Source organism: Varanus komodoensis, unplaced genomic scaffold (genome assembly GCF_004798865.1).
Source record: "Varanus komodoensis strain SLA01 unplaced genomic scaffold, ASM479886v1 scaffold23, whole genome shotgun sequence".
In the NCBI taxonomy this organism is placed as follows: Eukaryota; Metazoa; Chordata; class Lepidosauria; order Squamata; family Varanidae; genus Varanus; species Varanus komodoensis.
This window is the reverse complement of record NW_025335627.1, coordinates 18,381,632-18,390,457: the sequence shown is the minus strand read 5'-3', so window position 1 is coordinate 18,390,457 and position 8,826 is coordinate 18,381,632. Positions and strand designations below refer to the sequence as shown.

At 48.7% G+C, this 8,826-nt stretch overlaps 1 protein-coding gene across 1 annotated transcript in view; it reads left to right on the top strand.

The window, feature by feature from the left end:
* ITM2B (integral membrane protein 2B) overlaps positions 1-8,826 on the top strand; it is a 32,357-nt gene that overhangs the window by 4,352 nt on the left and 19,179 nt on the right. The window lies entirely within an intron of this gene.

Genomic DNA, 8,826 nt, shown 5'->3' with positions numbered 1-8,826 from the left:
ATCTCCATGTGACATCCCCTCACATACCTGTATGTTGCCAACTTATCCCCTCTGAGTCTCCTCTTCTCCAGGCTGAAGAGACCCAGTTCCCTCAGTCTCGCCTCACCAACCTTGTGGCCCTATGCTGCACTGACTCTAACCTGGCTATATCCTTTCTGTAATGAGGGGCCCAAAACTGAGCACAATACTCCAGTTGCGGGCGCACCAGAGTCGTATGGTAGTAATACCTCTCTCGATCTAGAAGCCACACTTCTGGCTATACAACCAAGTGTGGTGTTCGCCCACTTAACCACAGCATCACACTGCTGACTCATGTTTACCCTGCAGTCAACCAGCACCCCGAGGTCCCTTTCACAAGTGCTACTCTCCAGCCACTTGTCACCTAACCAGTACTTATGACAGTTATTCCTTTGCCCCAAGTGCAAGTCCTTGCTCTTATCCACATTGAACGCCATCCTGTTGTCTCCTGCCCACTTCCATAGTCTGTCCAGATCCTTTTGGATCTGGAGTACCTGCTCCTCAGTTGTGGCCACTGCCCCAGTTTTAGTATCGCCTGCAAATTTGATCAGCAGACTGTTCACCCCTTCTTCCATGTCATTGATCCCAGTTATCCCAGTAGTTCAGAAGTTAAGGGGAAGAGGCTTGCTCTGGCTGTGCACGTGGTGCGTATTAGTATGTCAATCAAGTGCAGAGACAGAGCAACCTGATATGCCTGCATTGTTCCTCCAAGGTCTTCTCTTTAAGCACCCATCAAATATAGAATCAAGCCTATGGAAGATTTGCGTTCTTTGTGGTCTCTGTGCATCACATATGGGGCTCAGTGCCTGCATAGGGCCTGCTCTCAGGAAGATTTGTTGACTCTTTTGGGTCTACTCTTTTGTCTTACCTTTCCTCTCCCTGATGGCACTAAATGAAGACATTAAGAAATGTGTTCACTGTGGAAGCCATCTATCTTGCACAAACACTCGCACCTTCTGCCTCTTCTGCCTGGGAGAAGACACACCAGGCCTGACTTCTAGCTGGCTTGTGGAGTCACGCCTTTATGGCCGCTAACTCAGCCATGGTGGTGCCACCACAATGCAACCCCACCTGGTGGGCACCCCATTTGTAGCGGCCAGAGCTCCACCAGCCACCCCACCCATTCTTCATCGTGGTCTCTGCGCAGTGCCTGTTGTCGGGAAGATTTTACAGCTTTAATGGTTTTGGCGGGAACTCCGCATCCCCCTCCCCCTTGGTATAAATGGGTGGAGTACCCACCCTTTTGCCAATCTGCTTGGGACTGTGGTTTGCTGTGCCTCGGGCTCTTTTACTTATCTCATTGCCTTTTTTTTCAATAGCACTTTCACTTCAATTATCTTTCTACTTCATTTACTTTCCGATATTTACTCTTTCACTTCCCTAACTCGTTTTCTACCCTTCCAAACCTCACGCTACATTTACATTCGTCTACCTCAGATCCCACACCTCCTAACCCAAGAGCAAGGCGCTATACGACACCCAGATCTACGCTCTCTGAAACTCATGGCTTGGCTCATCCAACAGCCTCTATGCCAGGGGCCCTCAAACTTTTTTTACCAAGGGGCCAGTTGAAAGCTGCAGGTGCTGGGCGTGGACCAGAAAGGTGCTGCCGGTGGTGCATGCAGGCCGGGACAGGGGTGGCGCATGCGGGTATGCGTGCTGAGGTGGGGATGGGGCACATGACAAGGCAAGGTGAGGCGAGATGCAGGTGGGCACATGTGGTGAGGAGAGGCAGGGGCGCACACGTGCTGCGAGGCAGGCGCACGAGGCAGCAACGTACTCGCTTGGAAATCATTTTCTTTGAGCGAGCAAACTGCATGCGGCGTGAGGAGGACAGCGGTGGGAACATGCATGGGCACGCACGCGGTGAGTCCAAATGGGTATGGCGGGCCAGACTTGGCCCCTGGGCTGTCGTTTGAGGACTCATGCTCTGTGCAGTCAATCTCTTCGATACCAACATCATCCTTGGTACCAACAATAGCTGCACATTCAATCTCCTTGGTACCAACATCACCCTCGGAACCAACAAGAACAACTCCGGAATCGCCTACTTCAATACCAATCGTCTCTTCGATATCAATGTTCTATCCAATACCGACGCTGCACTCAGAACCAGGATCCACTTCGGTACCGACAATATCCACAAATTCAACGAATCTTCACTAAGACATTCAGTTCATTCTACAATCTGCATTGCGGCCAAATAAACAACGTTCCTACAATGCCAAATGGAAATGTTTTACCTCTTTTGGTGCTGCTAACCAATTTCTGCCTCAGTCTGCCACCACTGAGAACGTTTTACAGTTCCTACTCTTGTTACACCATGGGGTCTGAAGCCTTCCTCCATTAAGGTGTATTGCAGCCATCTTGCATCACAGAAGCTTCATAGGATGTTCATCTGTATTCTCCCACCATCTCATACATCGCTTCTTACAAGAATTACAAAACCTTTAACCTCCAATCCAATTGGTCATCCTGACGTGGAGCCTCTCCTTTGTCCTACAGGCTCTGACTAAACCTCCATTTGAACCCATGACTACCGTCAACCTTCGACTTCTCTCCTGGAAAACTACTTTTCTAGTTGCCATCACATCAGTCAGGAGGGCCAGTGAACTGTGTGCTCTACATGTTGACCCTCCATACCTCAATTTTCATAAAGAGAAAGTATCCCTCTGCACAGACCCTACCTTTCTTCCTAAGGTAGCAACACCCTTTCATCTTAATCAGGACATTGTTCTACCAGCATACTTTCCTTCACCTTCGACACTGATCAAGTGCTCCCTACATAGTCTTGATGTACTTAGGTCCCTGGACTTTTATTGATCACGCACAGTCATTCAGGAAGACCAAACTCCTCTTTGTCAAATACTTGAAACATGATAAAGGAGCACCAATAGGAACATAAAACTGTCAAAATTGATTGTGGAAACAATTGAACTTTCTTACTGTCTTGCCAAATTGGATTTGCCAATTGCTCCAAAAGGACACTCTATGAGAGCTGTCTCCGCCTCTTCTGCTCTCTGTGCAGGCATTCCAGTTCTTGACATCCGCAAAGCTGCCACATGATTGACTCCATGCACTTTCGTGGGACACTATCACTTAGATGTCAGGGCCAGACAGGATTGCTCCTTTGGCCGTGCCATCTTGTCAGCAGTTCTCCAGTGATGACACCTTCCTGCCTCCGGGTGGGGTAAGCTTGTTAGTCACCCATATGTGTGTGATGCACAGAAGAGACCATGACAAAGAAAGGCAGGTTGCTTATCTGTAACTGTTCTTTGAGTGGTCATCTGTGCATTCACACAACCTGCCCACTGGCCCCACTTTGGTGTCAGTGACTGGGTACATATCAGGTTTTTCCCATGGTACTACAGCTTTCTGCCTTGTCAGTCCCAGCTGGAGGCAAAGGGACATTCTTCGGTTGACTGGTGAAAGGGCAGGTATTCCATCCATTCATACCAAGGGGGAGGGGGGCACAGAGTTCTCAACAAAAGCATTAAAACTGTACAATTTTCCTGACAACAGGCACTGTGCAGGCACAGCACCCGTATGTGTGTGAATGCACAGATGACCACTTGAAGAATGACAGTTACAGGTAAGCAACCTGCCTTTCTGCCCCCTCCTTGGGAACACAGAGAAGGAAGAACACAGTGTGAAGAAGGCCAAAAAGACCACAAAATGGTGGAGGCCCAGTAGGGCAAGGACAAGTGCATTGGCACCATCTGCTCATGTATCAATGCTGGTTTCTCTACTGGTGTCATGCATGCACACTCTGGTGAAATTCCCAGATGCGCATGAGAAGTTGACCATTTTGGTGTGAGTGATAGCTCAGAGTCTGAGGATGATGGGGAGTTGGCTGACCCAGACAAGGCTCAGAACTCAAATGCTGATAACAGAATTGTTGTTGCAATGGACAGGCCTGCACCTGCAGATTCAATCTCTCAGTACCAGTCTGAACCTGCTCTGGACACCCATGGGGTTTGAAAGAGAAGATGGACATAAACATCCAGATGGAGGAGACTTGGAAATGGGTAGGCTCTTGGAAGGAGAGCATCCACATCCTGAGGATTTGGACCTAAGGTCCTGTCGCTACAGCTGCAGGCTGGCCCAATTAGGGGCTCAGAGTGCAGAATGCAGGCACACCCAGTTCCACAGCGCCCCTCCTTGCAGAGATGGGCTCTGAAGGGTTTATAAGCAAAGCTTTGGGTAAAGGCAGGCGGGGAGGGGTCAACATTTCTTTGTGTATGTACAGAGGCTTGTGTCTGCTTAAGAGTCTTCTTTGTAAAGACACTTACGAGAAGTGCTGGAGAGTCTGTCTTGCTGGGGAAGGAATGTGCAGTTCATGGCAAATCGTTCCTGCACAATGGTTGTATTCCATGGCAGGGGGCACCATCTACTTGAATTTCCAGAAGTGGGGGCTCCTGGGCTACTGTGTCCTTGCATCACTTCTGACACTGGTTTCTGTGCTTGTTCCTGCTGTTCCTGCACCCTTTCCTGCGCAGTCCTTGGCTCTGGCTCCTTCGCAAGCTCCTGCACTCACCCTGATGAAGCCAGCAATGATGCTGTCCTTCTGCAGTGGGCCCCTGATCTACCACTCAGAGATTCGGAGGGCCCCATTCCAAAGAGGGAGGGCCCATTGACCTGCCATTTCCTGCATTTGTGGCCACAGTCTACAATCCAGAGGATCCTGAGGGAGACCCTGTCAACCCCACATTTTCTGCAGTGTGGCTCCCTGGTTTACTCCTGACTGGAATTGAGGGTCCCATTTTCTGCAGTTCCTGCATTGGTTCCTGTGCAGCAGCTGTCTGCCACATCCCTGCTGCCTACCCTCCCCTGGCAGCCTTCTTTGCTAGCTGGAGATTCATTGCTCTCGGATCCAGACAACCAGGCTTTGGCCTCAGACTTGACACTGCTCCTCAAGGCTGAACTCATCTCTTTGCCCAAGGACATCATTTCAGCTGAGGTCCCAGGATCCCCCTCCAGAGACATGGGAAGCTTTTTTTTTCTGAACAGATCCCTCCAGATGGTGTCATTGCTTGGACTGGATACACAAAAGACATGATGCCCGTGGCTATTCCATTCCTTCCATGAAAGATTCATGCAGGGCGCTGACACAGCCACAGCCACCATCCAACCAGTTGGAAAGCCTATACTGGGTCCAGGAGTGTGACATCCTGTTCCTTCTGCAGCATCCCCATGGTCATCATGGAGCAAGCCTCTCTCAGGAGGTTTGCAGCTGGATCGAAAAACTGCCTTTTCTTGGCAAGGGCCTTTTCAGTGCTCACTTCAACAGGTAACTGGTGCAACAGAGAAGTGATGCCACTGACTGCTGCAGTCTGTCAGGCCCTCTGCAGCCACATGGACCTGATTCGAAGGAAGCTACTAGTGCATCACCTTGGCACCAGCTGTGCCTGTACCTGTTCCTGCAGCTGTTCCTGCAGTGCTTCTTGAGATGGATCTGGTGGAACCAGCAGTGACCCACGTTCAGTTCTGTGCACTTGACATCACCTTCTCCTGGGCTGACAGAAGAAGTAGCCTCAATGCTGTCCAAGGAAACATTCTGGCACATTCTTCATCTAATCTCCAGTTTGGATTCTACTCTCAGTAGTCTACACTACTGAACAAGTATGGTAGCCTCAGTCCCATCCTAGACCTGCTGGACATGAACTTCATCCCCCATAAGATGTTCCACATGGTCTTGTACAGAATCTCCTGCCATTGTCATGCCAAGGGAGCTGATTCGCCTCAACTGACTGTATGGAGTTGAGGCTCGATGCAGTCATGGCACAGGCCAGTGGACAGGGCAGCAGAACTGATCGACTTTGCCTTGGGCTCAAGTTCAAACCCAAGGGGACAGTCAGTGAGTGCAGTGGCTCATGGCAGTGACAGTCCCAGTCATCCCATTTGCCAGGCTGTGGATACAGTCAATGTAGCTCTGGTTCATGTGTGCTGGCTGGGGGATGAACTGTAGGGAGTAGCTTCTTTTTTAAACTTGCAGTGTTCCGCATTTTTGTGTGAGAGAGAGGCAGACCGGCTTGCCACTTTACCAAGAATATCCAAATTTAGAAAGGTAAGTTTTAAAAAATGTATCTGCTTTTTGACCCTGCCTCACTCAGTTTACTGTCCAGCAGGGTTAGGCAGCTGTCAAACGTAGTCAGATGAATCTGTCTAGCTTGGCAATGCAAACTCTTACCTCACTTGTTTATTCCCTTGTAATGAACTTTGTACTTAAGCTTTGCAATTGCCTCTCTTCCTTACTTCAGTCCTGAATTAAAGTGCCTTGTTCCTTTGTTGCTCACCTTTTCTTCCTACTCTCCTAATTTCTTGAAAAAATCCGCCTAAAAATTTGGGTATTTGAGTTTTGGTTCCTCCCCTCTTGAATAACAGAATTAAAAACAACAACTCCTTTCTGGAAGAAGTCAGCATTCTTTTCTCCTTGCATCTTCATTTTTGATAAATAGCAACACAGGCTACTACCTCTGTTTTTCACCCCTTTGGAAATTCATAGTTGTTACTGTTTTTCATTTTGGTCTCTGTGCATCATATGTGGGCTCTGCAACTGCATGGAGCCTGTTGTCCAGAAGATTGCCTAGCTAAGAGTATTTTGGTGAGAATCCCTCCCCACCTGGCACCCATTATATATGGCATGAGTCCCTGCTTGTTCCCTCAGTTCTTCTTCAGCTGTCTTTATGGTTATTCAAGAAGTCCTTTTCTATGCTCGTGTGAGAGGTTGTTGGGGCTCACTGCCTCCCACTTCCACTTAGACTTAGATTACTCTCTTCTTTTCCTCCCAAATGCAGTGTGAAAGTGCCCTCAACTGATGGCCATTCACTGTGTCTATTCTGCTTGGTTGAAGAACATTGAGTGGACAAGTGCCCATACTGCCAAACCTTTACTAAAGTGGCCTGCAACAACAGAACCAGGCATCTCCAAATGGAGATGTGGCAGTGGGCTCTCAGTGCCATGAAAGATGTCACTGGCGATGAGGGTGAAGGGTCCCCAGCCCCAAGAGTGGCCACAAAGAAGCGCCCATAAACTGGTGCTTCTGGCAAGCCCAGGCCAGCTTCTGCATCTTCCAAACTGTCCACTGCCTCCAATGTGCCTCAAAAAGTACAAAGAGAAGAGAAAGCACCTTGAAGAAGCCTCACAAGACTAAACATGGCAAAAAGGCAGAAGGCCACTCTCCAGCCTTTTCTAAGCACCACAGCTCACTGACTTGAGTAAACGCTCTGAACACATCACCTGTGTCTGCTAAGCCACAAATCTGAGCCTCCTTTGTTCAACACTCCCCAACTCCAGCACAATGAGACCATAACAGAGGCCAACCTGAGCCATTGGGACCAACATTGTTTTCAGAGGGGGAGATTTGTGACTCACCAGTGCGATCTCCAGTGGCTCAGAGCTTTCCTGCAAGGTCAGTCCACACATTGCACTGTGATTCAACCATACAGCCAGTACCATGGGCACCCCATCCATTCCGTGCCCCTTCCTCCAGCCCATCACCTGTTTCTGTTCACCACTATATCTCTGGTGTTGAAGCAATGATGCACACATATGGGGGGAACCCGTACAGGGATGCATACCCCTTCCCAGGACATTACTTTCATGGCTGTCTGTGAGAACAAGCTGCAGACCTTCCCCAGTCACCAATTCCACCTCTGCCTTGCTCTGCAGAACATTGGTCTCCTCCAAGACCACTCTAGCAGAGCCTTCAACAACCTCAAATGTCTAAAGAATATCTTTAGAATGTCTTTAGAGAATGTTTGAAGATCACCTTCTCTGTCGACCAGACCCAACCTTTCTCCAATGGATTATAACTCAGACTCCAAGTACCATGCAGACTCCATGGAAGTACCAGCCCTTCCACTCCAGACAACAAGGCCCCTTCCCCAGCCATCCTCAATATGGACAGCAACCACCAAACCACCAACACTGTTAGGATGGTGCCTAATTTCCTCAAACCAAGAGATGGCCTGAGGTCAAAAAGAGACAGGGCTGACAGGCAGCGGGAACCAGTCCTTCATACACCATTAAGTCACCATCTTCCCACCTGGGAATCCATCACATTTGACCAGTGGGTACTCTCCATAGTACAACATGGGTACAAAATCAAAGTTGAGACTATGCCTCCTCTCAGATCAGTCTGCATCACTCTTCCCTCTCCAACCCTAAAAGAGGAAGTCACCAACTTACTAGCAAAAAGTGCAATCTGACCGGTAGACCAATCCGAAGCTAAGCACAGTTTCTATTTGTGGTATTTAACCATTCCTAAAAAAGATGGTGGTCACTGGCCAATTTTGGACCTGTGGGGAGTGAACCATTTCATTCTAGCCAAAAAAGTTCCAAATGCTTTCCCTGCAAGGCATTATATCATTATTACAAGAAGAGGACTGGTTCACATCCATCCATTTAATGGATGTATACTTTCACATTAGCATCCATCCCAACTACACCCACTTCCTACATTTCCAGATCGGTACTGACCTGTATGAGTTCAAGGTGCTACCATTTGGTCTCTGTACAGCACAGAAAGTATTTACCAAATACATGACTCCAGTATGTGCACACTTAGGACTGCAGGGGATATATGTTTACCCTTATGTCATGAGTGGAGCCGGCTGGAGCCGGGTGTCAGACTAGATGGCCCAGGAGACCCCTTCTGACTCAGTTTCTATGTTATTTAGACCAGTGGTTTTCAACCTTTCCACAGCTAGGGACTGGCAAAAACAGGAAAACCACTGTGGGGGCCACTGAGGCAGAGACAAAAAGCACCGTACACATAATACAGTAATCTGTGTATTAGTTTCCAAA